Source organism: Lepidochelys kempii, chromosome 10, assembly GCF_965140265.1.
Source record: "Lepidochelys kempii isolate rLepKem1 chromosome 10, rLepKem1.hap2, whole genome shotgun sequence".
In the NCBI taxonomy this organism is placed as follows: Eukaryota; Metazoa; Chordata; order Testudines; family Cheloniidae; genus Lepidochelys; species Lepidochelys kempii.
This window is the reverse complement of record NC_133265.1, coordinates 6,959,984-6,974,102: the sequence shown is the minus strand read 5'-3', so window position 1 is coordinate 6,974,102 and position 14,119 is coordinate 6,959,984. Positions and strand designations below refer to the sequence as shown.

Here is a 14,119-nt window from a genome sequence, read left to right as displayed (position 1 = left end):
CCCCAGCCCCATGTGGCTGTACTTGCTGTGTAAGCAATATGCATATCATCACTGGCATCAGGAACAGGGCCCCTTTGTGGCTTTCTGGCAGCCACTCTGCTAGGCTAGCTACCACAGTAGCCTTGTCTAGGCTGAGCCAGCAGGATCTGCACCCACTTTTCCTTAGCTAGGAGATTCTCTTCCGCATGGTACATTGCATGGCGGTTCCCTTTGTTAGAATTCTGTAGATAGTACAGTAATTGGAAAGGTCTATTTGCTCCACCTTCAACCGGCTTTGCACATGGATTGCTCTTGGGCTGTGACAGACACTGAGGTGATAAATTGGTTCTGATGAGAAACTGGTCTTGTAAACAAAGGCTTCTAACTCTCTGACTCCCGCATCATTGAAAAGTTGTGAGGTCTCCAATATTCGATCGAGTGTTCCCAGCAACTAACTAAGCACCATTCCCACATATTTCCAATGAGGGGCTGGGTAACAGAGGAGGACTGGATGGAAAGCCTTTCACTATTAGGTGACAGGTCCAGATCCCAGCCTAGAGCAGTGGGGACCAAACGTGGTTCCTATCCAGCAGGGGCCATAAATTAGCTGTGTGAAACAAGTCTGGCCAGCTCAGCTCTGTCCTCAGTAGGGGTGTCTCCATCATACGAAACCAGCACCACAAGTGGCCCCCATGCTGGCAGACTCAGTAGAGTGACCAAGGACTGAATTGGATAGGGAGAAGGAACTCGCCTTTTGTTCCCAAAGGTAGTCCTTCTGGGCCAGAGTGGAGGAAGAAGGGGTGGGGAGAAGGCATCATGAGGAAACTTGTTCTGCACATTTTCTGTTAATGGAGGACCTCATTCCACAGGTTCTTTTCAATAGCATCAAATTCACATGCATAAAAATATACAATTTCCACACACCTTGGGCTTCATCCTCCATTTATCCATTGCTGGTGGTCCTAGAGAAGAAAAAGGGGACATATTCCTTCAGATACGGTTCATCATTTTAAACATTTTATTCTCTCTCCCAAGTTTCCTTCTGTTCCGGTTTTAATGGTGCTTAGCACCTCCCACTCAAGGTCTCATTGTGAGAGTCAGCATCACAGCTGGCATCAGAACTCAGGAATTTCTGGCTCCCCAGCCATCTTTAAACCACTAGGACAGTGGTTTTCAAACTGGAATGTAAGGCACTGGGTCGTGGTGGCTCTGGTCAGCACTGCTGACCGGGCCGTTAAAAGTCCCATCGGCGATGCTGCCTGGCTAAGGCAGGCTAGTTCCTACCTGTTCTGACACCGTGCTGTGCCCCGGAAGTAGCCCGCAGCAGGTCCGGCTCCTAGGCGGGGGGGGGGGGGAAGGCACAGGGCTCTGCGTGCTGCCCCTTCCCCGAGCACCGGCTCCGCACTCCCATTGGCTGGTTCTCAGCCAGTGGGAGCTGGGGTGGTGGTGCCTGCCGGTGAGAGCCGCACTGAGCTGCTTATGCACCTCCGCCTGGGAGCCGGACCTGCTGCTGGCCGCTTCCAGGTCATAGTGCGGTCCATGGTGCTGGGACAGGCAGGAAGCCTACCTTAGCACCCCCCTGCACTGCTGACTAGGAGCTGCCTGAGGTAAGCCCATGCCCCAATCCCCTGCCCAGCCCTAAGCTCTCCCCAAGCCCGGAGCCCCTTCCTGCACCCCAAATCCCTCATCCCTGGTTCCACTCCAGAGCCTGCACCCCCAGCCCTGACCCTCTCCTGCACCCCAACCCCCTGCCCCAGCCCAGAGCCCCCTCCTGCACCCTGAACCGCCCCCATTCCTGGCCCCACCCTGCAGCCCTCACCCCTGTACCCCAACCCTCTGCCCCTGAGTCCTCCCAAACCCCTCATCCCGAGCTCCGCTGGGTTGCGGGCATCAACAATTTTCTTCAACTGGGTCCCCAGAAAAAAAGTTTGAAAACCACTGCACTAGACTAGGCTGCCTCTCAGAACATTTCACTCTTTGTGTGATTCAGAGCAGATACACCTCCTTTGTACTGAGCCTGATCTGTAGACCACGAAGGCCAGTGGGAGTTTTGCCATTGATGTTGGTGAAGACAGGGTTGGGCCCCAAGTTTGCACTGAAGATTGTGATGGTCACTGGTAGAACAACACCTTCTAATTGACTTTTGTTCTCAGGCGTTGTTTTTTTTTTAGAAAAATTCCTGGGGAATTTGGTTCTTGTGAGTGGCTAATAGCCGGAGCCAGAGCCAGACATACAGGAGGCAGAGCTCTGCTAATGCACTTCACTACTGATCTGTACCAGCCCTGGCTCTCTCCTGACCAGAGATCAGAGCCAGCGCTAGGCATAAATAGTCTAATTGCTTAGGGCCCCGAGCAGCTCCAGGGGACCCCATTAGCTTTTTATTATGTATGTGGAGGCCCAAAATATTCCTGTTTAGGGCCCCCAATGGGCTAGCACTGCCTTTGCCAGAGATGACCAATTGCCTGGAATTGTTTAATGGTTTGGTGATGGGAACAAAGGTCCAAAGAGGACTAAAATGAGACTACTAAATTCCTTGGACCTGTGATCCTGGGCAAGGATTATTCTCAGAGGTGAGAGTCAAGCGCTTTAACCCCCTTAAGTTGCTTCGCTCATATTTAGATGACTGTTGAAGCACCTCAAGCATTTCCTCAAGTGAGTTGTGGTCGCAATAATCAGGAGTCATGACCATACATATGTCTCATTTCAACTCCATTAATAGAAGCTTCTTAATGTGATTCTGAATTCTTCCCAGATGCATAAAGCCATTAGTTTGTACTGACTAACTCAGCACAGGAGAAGGAAGATGATGTGGATTTATCCACAACTCCATGTATACAGATTCTATGCTAGTCAACTAAGCACCTTACCTGCCCTCCCATCAGACACCCAGGACCTCTCCCACCCAGTGGCCAGCCGTGAACTGCCTATCTTGAAAAATAAACCATGGGGTAGACTCTCTTCCCCTTGCCAATGCCGTTCTTCCTCCCTAGTTGATGAAATCCTTGTAACCCTCTCCCAGTTAGCTGAGTTGCTAAAACTCTCTGGAATTCCTGGCAGACATCCCCAGTTCTTTGAACCACCCAGCTGCCCAGACTTTCATTCCCAGATGTGCTATGTGGGTTAACAGAAGTCTGTCTGATATCCTGCATATCTTCCTTCACCCAATGCACTGCAAATACCAGAGTTGTCCTTGCATGCTTGTAGCATCTGGAAATAGAACTTATGATCTTCAGCTTCCAAAGCGTGGGCCTCCCACCCAGAGATCTAAGAGCTTGGCCAGGCCCAGGAACTGACACAGACATGAAGGCTGTGTCTAACCTAGAACTTTCTTCCTCTGAGTTCCCACTGGTGCAGTGTCACAGGGAATAGAGCTAGTGTTTTAACCTAGCTCAGAGCAGGTCCAGATGACATTGTGAGGAATGATGGTGGCTGCCAGTGTCTTGTCTCCACTAGCCCTCCATCAGTGGGGAATATGAAGGGAAAAGTCTAGGGCAGACAAACAGATCTGATATAATTCCATCCACTGGTGGGACATGCACACCACAGCACTAAAAGGAAATAAGAATTCATGTAAAAGAACAGCACCCCGCTCATGCTTTTAATTAACAAACAATATTCTCAGAGCTTGGATGTATCTCCTGAAGTCAAGGATGTTGCTGATACACAACCTTATCACAATTCAGGTTGTCTTGGTATTTGCTGCACTAGAGACAAAGGGGCAGGGGGCGGAAATCAATTTTTTTTCTCCCCCAACTGAAAAAAAGGAGGAAATTGTCAGCGGAAAAAGATTTGTTTTCAAGTCTCTGGGGTTGGGGCAGGGAGTGTAGGGGAGATTTGTGGTGAGGGGGGAACGATTGGCTGAGTGATTTTCAGTCACTCCTGGGAGTGGGTGTGGTAGGGTTTGGGGAGGGGAACTAAGAACTGTGGGGTTTTTGGTCACTCCCCTGGCAGGGTGGGTCTGTCAGGATGTGACAGTCTGTGGGAGTGACATTTGTAATGTCCTCTTGGAGCGCACACAGCAAAATCCTTCCTCACACGAGGGAGACACGTTAAAAATCTGCCTTAAAGCTACTGCCATACATGGCCCTTGGGGGAGATCCCGCCAGGTGAGTGTGCTTCCATGGGGGGGGAGCTAGGGTAGGAGCCACCTAGTGCGGCGGGAAAGGGGAGATGGACTCTTGGCTCTTTCAGAGATTTGGGAAGGGGGACAGATGTGTGAGGAGGGGTTAGGGTGGGGGTAGATCAGAGGTGGGTGCCCTGAGGAAGGAGAGACTTGGTTATTTGCCTTGGTCTCACTTGGCTGGGGCTGGGGCTGGGGCTGGGGTTGGGGGGGGGCGGATTTCCAAGCCTGTCCCCAAAATGATTGGGTTCCCCCTGCCCAATCCGTAAATTTACAGAGTGGGATCCCTGGGAAGGGAGAGGGGCTGGGATTTCCAAATCCCGCCCCCCCCCCAAGGGGGGGAGAGTCTGCGATTTCCACGCCCCCCCCCAAAAAGGGGGGAGAGGAGCTGTGATTTCCATGCACCCCCATAGAGAGGGGAGCGAGTCTGTGATCCCCCCCCCACAAAAGGGGGGAGAGGAGCGGTGATTTCCATCCCTCCCGCCAAAGAGGGGAGAGGATCCGTTCCCCCCAGATGGGGTCGGGGAGGGGCGGGGCCAAGGCGGCGGTTCTGGGCCAGGCGGCTCCGCCTTTCGCTCTCCGCGCTCGCGCCCGCGCGCGCCCCCGCCGGGAGGGTGGCCTCGGGGACGCGCTCGGGAGTCGGGCGCCTCTGCCCCCCCCCCCACCGCCCCGCAGCCGCCGCCATGTTGGACGGTGCGTGTGGGTGTCACAGCCAGCCAGAGGCGGCGGCGGCGGCGGCCGGGCAGCCAGACCCCCGGGCCCCGCTCCCAGCCCCGCGGCGGAGGCGGCGGCAGCAGGTCCGTGGGGAGCCGGGCGCCGAGGGGAGGTCCCCTGCGCTGTCCCGGGCATGGGGGCAGCTCCCCGCCCCCCGGGGGGATGGATGGGGCAGCTCCGGGGGGGCTGGTGGGGTCAGGGGGCTCAACGGCCTTGGCGGGGGGGCTGAGGGACGTGTGTCCGGGAGGGGGGGGCAGGGCTGTGTAGCTGAAGGGGAGGTGCGGGGTGTTTGATGGGGCAGTTGGGGGGAGCTGGGGGGTGGGGGTGTGTAGGTGGAGGGGGGAGCTGGGGATTGGGGGGTGGGGGTGTGTAGGTGGAGGGGGGAGGTTTGAGGGGCAGGGGTGGTAGGTGGAGGGGGGAGGTTTGGGTGGGTATGGGGTGTTCGGAGGGGGGAGGTTTGGGGGGCGGGGGTGGTAGGTGGAGGGGGGAGGTTTGGGGGCTACGGGGTGTTTGGAGGGGGGAGGTTTGGGGGGCAGGGGTGGTAGGGGAGGTTTGGGGGGTACGGGGTGTTCGGAGGGGGGAGGTTTGGGGGGCAGGGGTGGTAGGTGGAGGGGGAGGTTTGGGTGGGTATGGGGTGTTCGGAGGGGGGAGGTTTGGGGGGCGGGGGTGGTAGGTGGAGGGGGGAGGTTTGGGGGGTATGGGGTGTTTGGAGGGGGGAGGTTTGGGGGGCAGGGGTGGTAGGTGGAGGGGGGAGGTTTGGGTGGGTATGGGGTGTTCGGAGGGGGGATGGGGGAATCTGGGGATTAGAGGCTGGGGGGTGTATCTGCAAGTGGGGTTGGTTTTGGGGGTATAGGGTGTTCGGGGCAGTTTGGAGGATCTGGGGATTGGGGGGTGTATTTGGAAGGAGGAGGTTGTGGGGTGTGTCTGACTAGGGGGAGGTTAGGGGCTCAGTGTGTTCCCGGGGGCAGGTTGGGGGCATGGGTGTGTATTTGAAGAGGGCAGGTTTTGGGTAGTTTGTGGGGAGGCTGGTGTTCTGTGTGTGTGTCTGGAGAGTAGTGGTGGTGCCTAAGGGTGTGACTGTGACTGTGTGTGCAGCTCTGGGCCTGGAGAGTGTGTGGCTGGATTGTGTGAGTGGGGGGGGGGAAGGGTGTTGGTGTTGAGGGAGGTCTGCGGTTTGTGGGGGTAATTTGTAGGGTTTGTTTGAATGTCATGAATGCCCTTTGGGTTCTAAGTAGCCATTGTTGTCTCTGTTAGGATGGTAACAGCAACTAGTTCCCATCATGGCAGCAAAGTCCGTGATCACAGATTTCAGACTTGGAAAAGCATTTCTAGGAATAGCCAGAGTCTTTATTAGCAGGGAAATTATTTTCTTACAAAAAGAAAAGGAGAACTTGTGGCACCTTAGAGACTAACCAATTTATTTGAGCATAAGCTTTCGTGAGCTACAGCTCACTTCATCTGATGCTGTAGCTCATGAAAGCTTATGTGTGGGGGGGCGGAGGGTGAGAAAACCTGGATTTGTGCTGGAAATGGCCCAACTTGATGATCACTTTAGATAAGCTATTACCAGCAGGACAATGGGGTGGGAGGAGGTATTGTTTCATGGTCTCTGTGTGTATATAATGTCTTCTGCAGTTTCCACGGTATGCATCCGATGAAGTGAGCTGTAGCTCACGAAAGCTCATGCTCAAATAAATTGGTTAGTCTCTAAGGTGCCACAAGTTCTCCTTTTCTTTTTGCGAATACAGACTAACACGGCTGCTACTCTGAAACCTATTTTCTTACAGTTTCCCTTTTGTGGTGTAACGTATACTCTGGTATTGATTAAAAACTGCCTGAAGGGATTCACCATAAACCTCCAAACTAAAGTTTGGAGCCTCTGTTTTCATCTGCATATGCCACAACTTCATGTTTTAAATTTACCTGGCTACAGGTTTCACTTGAATTTTGTTGGGTTAACTTCACAGCAGTTTACTCTATTTTTTAAAAAAAATTCTCAAGTTTTAGACATAAGTTTTGAAAACTGTATTTTGTTTGCCGAAGTAGATGTATGGATAATATCAAATGGGGCACCAGTATAATGTTTTTCTAGGCAGACTGGTATTGAAGCTGTTGAGTGTTGTCCCCCCTCTTCCCCTCCAGTTTTGGTGGACTTGCTGCTGCAGATTAGTTGTAGGTGGTCAGTGTGCATAGTTAATTGTGCTTGAACTATGTTCAGTCTTATTATTGTCATTTAAATAAAGGATTATTGCATATTAGCTTGATATTGATTTGATTGATGATTTGTTTCTGGTAGCACCAAGAGCGTGCTATGTGTTTTCTACTTAGTCACATAAAGTATAAAATTAGTTACACTTGTGGTTTTCTTTTCAACTCTTTGAGAAACTGATATTATTTTTGTATTTTCAGCAAAGAGATACACTGTATTTTAGTCTCGCTATTTGCTCTGACTCTTCAGATATATTGCAGACATCATGAATTGTGTAAACTGGGACTTCTGGCTCAGGATGCTAGTCATTCTGATTCTTTTCGTTTGAGCTTTGCGTAATGATTATCTGCCCAAACATGTTTTTCTTTTATGGTAATATGGAGCTTCTTTTGGATGATTTTATACGGCGTAAAATATGGCCGAACATGGTTTTAGAAAATTGGAATGTTAGAACACAGTAAAACGTAAAACTTTGCATGCAGTTTTACCTTTTTTAGACTACAGCTTAGTTTGGGCAAAATAGAAAAAGGTAAACCTTTTGTAATACTTTTTCTGGAATGGACGGATACTATTATTACACTCCTTCCTAAATGCTATGTTTTCAACTCATTTTTCAATAAATTATTTTCAAACAAATTCAGATGTCCTCCTTTCTTTTGATCTTAAATGTTTGTTGCGTTGGCTTTTCATAAAGAAGAGCACTAACATATACCAGTGAACGGTCAAAAGTTTTAGCAATTGGTAAACCAGGCTGACAAATTTTCAAGTATAGATCAGTATTTTACTGACATTTTCAAAGCTACCAAGGTTTAAACTATCCCTAAATATGAATGTCCCTAGGTTAGCTAGATTTCATACTAGCTGGAAAGCATTGTGATGAAGTTGGCACCTATATGTAGGTACTGTTGCTAACTGTGACTTGCCTGACTGATATATAATAAAGTAAATAGAAGCATACACTAATATGGCATATCATATCCTATGTGGTGTTACATAGCAGAGATAAGACTGATTATTTTAAGCCACTTTTAAAGATGCTGATAAATGAAAACAAATGTTAAGATTTATAATGGTCACTGCCAGGCTTGCTAGGTCCCAAATGTAATTTAATAAAGATTTTTAGGTTAAGTTATAATGCTCTAGAGAAAAAACAATAACCCTTCAGCCTTCCAAAACCATAGTTACAGAATGCCATCTACTCTCTTGGCCGACCCACTAGTAGAAAATCCAGGGTGTCTGGCTTGTATGAGTGCAGTAATGCTATCTTTCTGCTTTGCCTTGTTTTGATGTGGACAGGCAAGGTATCAAAATATATTGGTATCCTGCTGCCTTAAGTGCTTCAAAGAGCAGGATTTTAGTATATTTCAGTACCTTGCCAGTTCATAAGAATGCAACAGGCACAGTGGAGAGGAACAATGTGCATGCTCTTGTAAAACAAAATGGATAGGTCTAATTTTGATAATGTCCTTTTATTGGGCTATAGTATCAGTGAGTGCTGCATAGTATACTTAAACTCCCAGAATTCATGATTTTTGGGTTGCTGGTGTAAGATTGCTTTTCCTATTCTGTGAAAAAAAACCTTTTCAAGCCACGCACTTGTTAGACAGTATGTGAATTCAATGAGCACAGCTTTCTTGATCCTGCCCTAAAATACTGTTTTAAAAATTGAGCCCATTAGCAAAGGGGGCAGCGTGGGTGAAAAATACGCAAGCACCAACTATTTTGTCCTGGTATTTTACTATTGCAGTTGTAACTTTGGATTTAGAGATCTAGGTTTTCGTTGGCTATATTAGATAATGTTTCTAAAGTGTTGATAAATGGAGAGATTGTGAGATTAACTTCTAAAGTTAGCTAAAAATTCCATTAGAAAGGTGGCTTTTACAACCCATCCATTGAGCTGCTCTCCTCAACAAGACTGATCTAAGTAAAAGAGCTCCTTTTAAACGTTGTTTATCAATTTATTGAAATGACAAACTGATAAAAGAAATGTAAATGTTGGTATTTTGTCCATATCTTGAAGCTTAAACGTTTATCAACTTTTGCTTTTAAAAAGAGCACCAACTTAAAAAAAAATTATGCTTCAGTCTGAAAATATTTTGCCTACTAGTGTTAAAAGTAACTCCTTAGGGTTTGTCTACATTTGAAAGGTAATTTGGATTAAAGTAGGTTGTGAATTTTTGAAGTGCATTAGCTATTCCTGAATAACTCCATGTATAGACAAGCTTCGAGAAGCATAACTGAAAGATTAGAGGGAAAAATTCTCTATCTTTTCAGTGGGTTCACTTTGTGCATTTGGCAGCACTGTGTGTATGGTCAGTTTAATTTTTGCCGCATAGCATTTAGCTATTTTCCTCTTGTTAGTACTGATTTTTCACACATCAACTGGTGAGAGAACATTACAAATAATAGGCAAATGTGATTTTGTAAAATCATAAACACTGATGTGAGTACTTAGGCATGTGTAATACCTATAACTACTTTTAACACCATGTTTTGAAATTTATTACATTTCAAGTGGTTTCCCTTTAAATGTAAGTAACTCACATTTCTGAGCTGTGATCCTACAAACTCTCATATGTGCTCAAATTTACTCACATGTAAAGTGAAACACATGTATGAGTGTTTGCATGATTGGGGCCCTGGTAAATAGAAACAAATTGATGTTACGAACTATTTTTGTGTGTTTCCAGATTGCTTGCAGACTCGGATTCAGTAATATTTTAATTTTGATTGTAGTCTACTTTTACAGTATTTTTATGTGGAAAGATACTTGTCAAACGTACATATCAATTTATTACCCATATAATACATGCCCCAGATTGTGTGGATTTCCTTCTAAATATTATGTAATATATTAAAAGCATAAACAGTTCGAACTAGTTAAGTCTCTCAAGCAATATTCCCTGGATCCCTTCTAATAGCATCCTAGGTTCCTGGTGGTGCTGGGCACTTAGAGCTGAATAGTCCAAAGTCTAAGAAAGTTCATTTTCCTAGATATATAAAATCTTGTTTTCATCAAAATAAATCTTCTCAAGTTTTAGAAATATATCATCTGTTTTCCTTGAGCTGCTTAATATTTGTTGGTCTCAATTCCCGTATCAGACTTCTTCCTCTGATGTTGCACTATTCTCCCTGTAGATTGTCAGCTGCTCCTTTCTGTGCTCCCAAAGCTGTGTTTGTAGTTAGCTTTATTAGAGTTGCCTGCAGTTGCTGAGTCCCCTGAAATGTAGGTTTATTTTAATAAATACAGAATGTTGCAAAGCATAGTAAGTATAGGATGGCTTTGTTCCAGAAGCCATACTGTAGGGGGAGTTCTTGAGTTGAATCAACTCCCAGACAGACAGTAGGGTACAAAAAGTTTTTATTGTCTTTGTTCAAGATCTCCTATTCCTTCTTCTACTTTGGCCTCCACAATCATACTACATCTTGTACAATTGGATACATATATGTTTTTGAATTGTATTAATGTTTGACACCTGAGTGAGTTCTGGTATGCTTTTTCCTCTTCCTGTAAACTTCATCACCCTAAACATCTAGATCCAAAGTCTTGACAGAAATCCTCTCTTATGGTACCCTACAATAAGTCTACTTAGCTGCACATTAAGGGCTGATGTTTAATTTTTCTAGCCTGTAGCACAATATTTGTTTTTTTTATATTCACGCATTCTTTGTTAGAAACTCTCAAAACTCTTTTGTTAGATTGCCGTAGGTTCTCTTTATCATTTTACTGCACTCAAAAGTGTGCTAGGCACCTCCCTAAGATGTTGCATTTTTTCTTCCATCAGGTTGGTAAATCTGAAAGTCAGTTTGCATTGTTATGAGTCCACTGTGGTGATAGTTAAATGCAGGGTCATTTTTACCATGCGTGTGATTCTAGAAGTGACTGTATAAAGATAGACATGGGGCCTGAGGATCTTGGAGTAGATGACATATCTCCATCTTTTAGGTCTGAAGAAATTGCCCCCAAACATTTAATTCACCTAATTACTTCATGACCCTACTCCTCATTTTGACCTGATAAGCTTTTCTCCAAGTTCTCCAGATATTCTCTTACATAATGTAGTGGTTTCTAAAACTAAGTTATCAGTCTTAAGTGTTTTGGAAGCTGAACATAAAAAGGAAAATCAGAGAGTTTATGTCTCTTGGGCCTGTTCTGTTTGGCTGTTAGTTACAACAAATCATAGAGAAGTCTTTCAGAGTGTGTATCTGTATTAGCCTCAAATAGCATCAAGGATGACTTATAATCATATTTAAATTCTTCTTGTTTCTGTACTGCATTAGAAATCTTAATTTTGAGATTTATGGTCAGTTGTGTAGTTTTCTGAACATTTACAAGTGCTATAGTGTTAGAACAAACAAAATTTTAAGTAGGATCTTTGCAGAGAACTGTATAATCTTAGTACAGCTGTTAAACCTGCCTGGTTAAACCACTTCTGCACACTTAAATAAAAATGTCTCATTTACTATTTGTTATCTGTGTTTTTGTCAATTGCAATGCGTCCCACTCTGAGTTTGTTTTGTAACTTAATAACTTTTATCTTAATTGTGCAACCCTTACTCCTGCTGGTGAGCAATTACTCTCACAAACAGTTCTTTTAACCTCTGTGGGACTATTCACCTGAGTAATTGCTCACCAGCTTGAGTATGGATTGCACAATTCACAAATGAGACCTTCATTTGCAAGAGGTATAATACTAAAAATTCCAAGTAATTGATTTATGCAGTTCTTCTATTCAGTGAGGAAGGGCAAACCAGTGTGTTTTAAAGATGGCTTCCTTTCAGATTTTTGTCTCCCAAATTTTAATAGTGTGATATCTGAGGTGGCTTCTTTCTTCTTGAATCAGTTCTTAATCTGTTCACATTTTCTACCTTGGAAGTCTTCAAGAAATGTCTAAAAGCACACTACATGGTGTGGCTGAACTTTGTTTTTTGAGTTATTGCTCTTAGGGCCAGTACTTAGCCATTCTTGATCTTTAATATTTTTATCCTAATTTTATGTCTTTATATTGTCTATTGTCCTGCCTCAGACACGTGCATAGTGACACACTCTAATTTCTTTCTTTTGCAGGTAGAAAGCCTGCCCTGATTCACGCAGTTGTGTATGTCATTAGCTGGGCAAAAGCAGCATCAGCTAGCACCTGGGTGAACAGAAGCTTTGTCTTTATCCTTATTTTCTTAAGGGTGCTACTGTTTGAAGCAGCAGTGATTCTCCAGGCAGCTTCTATTGCCCCAGTTTTTTTCTCCCTTAATGTTCAACGCTGTCTGGGCAGGGGCAAGGCTTGTACCAACAAGAAGGCAGAAATAGGAGAGGGTAGGTTGGTGGACTCTAAGCATATAAAATTAATGTCAAAATAATTTTAAAATATAAAGATAGGCCATTCATTAATCCTGATTTTCACTTCTAAACATGAGTATAACAGTACTTATAATGACAGGTTTCAGAGTAGCAGCCGTGTTAGTTTGTATTCGCAAAAAGAAAAGGAGTACTTGTGGCACCTTAGAGACTAACGAATTTATTTGAGCATAAGCTTTCGTGAGCTACAGCTCACTGAGTAGTTTTAATATGGCCTTATTCTCTATTAAATGTCTATGGAGAAGGTGATCTGTCATTGGAATATATGTAAAGGAAAGCAGTGAAATAATTACTTGAAATCCAAAGCTTTAAAGCTTTTAATTATTCAGATACCTAATTAATCAGCAAAGCACTTCACCAGCTTGTGATATTGCAGGAGTGTGAATAGGAATGGCTGTTTGGGAAGAGGGTGAGATGTATGAATCTTACACCTACCCATCAAGTGAGACTAATAGAATTTTTGTGAGGCTTAAAAGGACCGGTGTCCAGGTATTCTATCATTTAAAAAAATGTTCTCTGCATAATAACCAGTTGGAAGTATGCAACTGACATCTGTTCTCTTATTTACTGAAATATTTTCCTCCTAAAGCATGAACTGGCCTATTTTATGATTGCTAACTAGTGCTGTGTTTCATGCACTGACTTTTTAAAAGGCTTTGAAGCATTTGTTGTGAGGGTCAGAAACAACTAATTTTTGCTGTTGTGCAAAGTTCACATAAGTTAAACGTTCAGTTTACCAACCCTGTAGTGCATTTCCCAGAAAGTAAAGATAATGCCTTAGTTGGTATGTTGGTAGATTAATAGTGAAGTAGGTGCCAAGTACCTTTCTCATTAGGACGGTGCAAATGTAGACCAGAAATCATTAGTTAACACTTTAACCATTACTTCCGAGAATCTCTGTAGTGTACTCCCATCTGTTTTAATACATATGATAGCTGCGTGCTGCTCAAAAGATCCAGAAGGTTGTTAGTTTTCATTGCTGTAAACTTTATAATGGTGCAGCCCACTTTTTTGGGGCACTTTTTGCAAAGGAAGACTAACTGTTTTATCAACATTATAAATCTTTTTACTAGGCTAGCACCTTAATGAGAGTTATTTTTTGTGCTTAAGTTCTTCCGTAAATTTGGTATGAGCATGAAATATGCAAATATTCTTAAATTGATTTCTGCCTTTTTTTCAGAATTACGATTGCATTGGAATTGAAGTTGTAAACCTTTCTGTGATTGTTTAAAAGTTTGGAACACACCAGAATGTATTGAATTTTTAAAATTAAGAGAAGGATTGGGCAAAATCACTTTTTAACTGCTCCACTGCAGAGAACTGTCTACATATCATCAACGAGCAGATATTTGTGTGTAATTTTTAAAATTTACAAATTGACTAATTTATGAAGTATTGGGAATTCAATAGACTAAAATGCCATTTTCAATTGATGGTTAAAATGATTTCTTAGCATAACTGGTTCAGGTAAGCAGACTGAAAAGTATAATTAGGAGTTTTGTGTCCTTCATCTTCCAGTTAACAGTAGCTATAGTTTAACTGTTTTAATTTCATGAAGATATGAATTTACTATGCCTTCAAGAAAGCATTTTACGCTTGCTTTCAAAAGTCAGAGCATGTCTTATAATTTGGCATGCATAATATTAAGAAATACACTGCCTGGTGGTAATTCCATACTTCTGTGTTGCAAGCAGGTAGATTTTTGAAGGATCTAGAGTAGGATTGTTTTATGGGCTGCTTTTAA

The 14,119-nt window shown here is 44.3% G+C and overlaps 1 protein-coding gene across 4 annotated transcripts in view; it reads left to right on the top strand.

The window, feature by feature from the left end:
• The first annotated feature begins 3,980 nt into the window (after positions 1–3,980).
• Positions 3,981–14,119, top strand: part of EPN2 (epsin 2) — a 69,890-nt gene continuing 59,751 nt past the window's right edge. For 2 of the 4 annotated variants that reach the window (XM_073361785.1, XM_073361780.1), the window contains exon 1: positions 4,778–4,896. The gene's annotated coding sequence lies outside the window, so the exon portion shown is untranslated. Of the gene's footprint in view, positions 4,086–4,776; positions 4,897–14,119 lie in introns of those variants that run through there. The other 2 variants (XM_073361783.1, XM_073361786.1) reach the window with 2 other exon arrangements.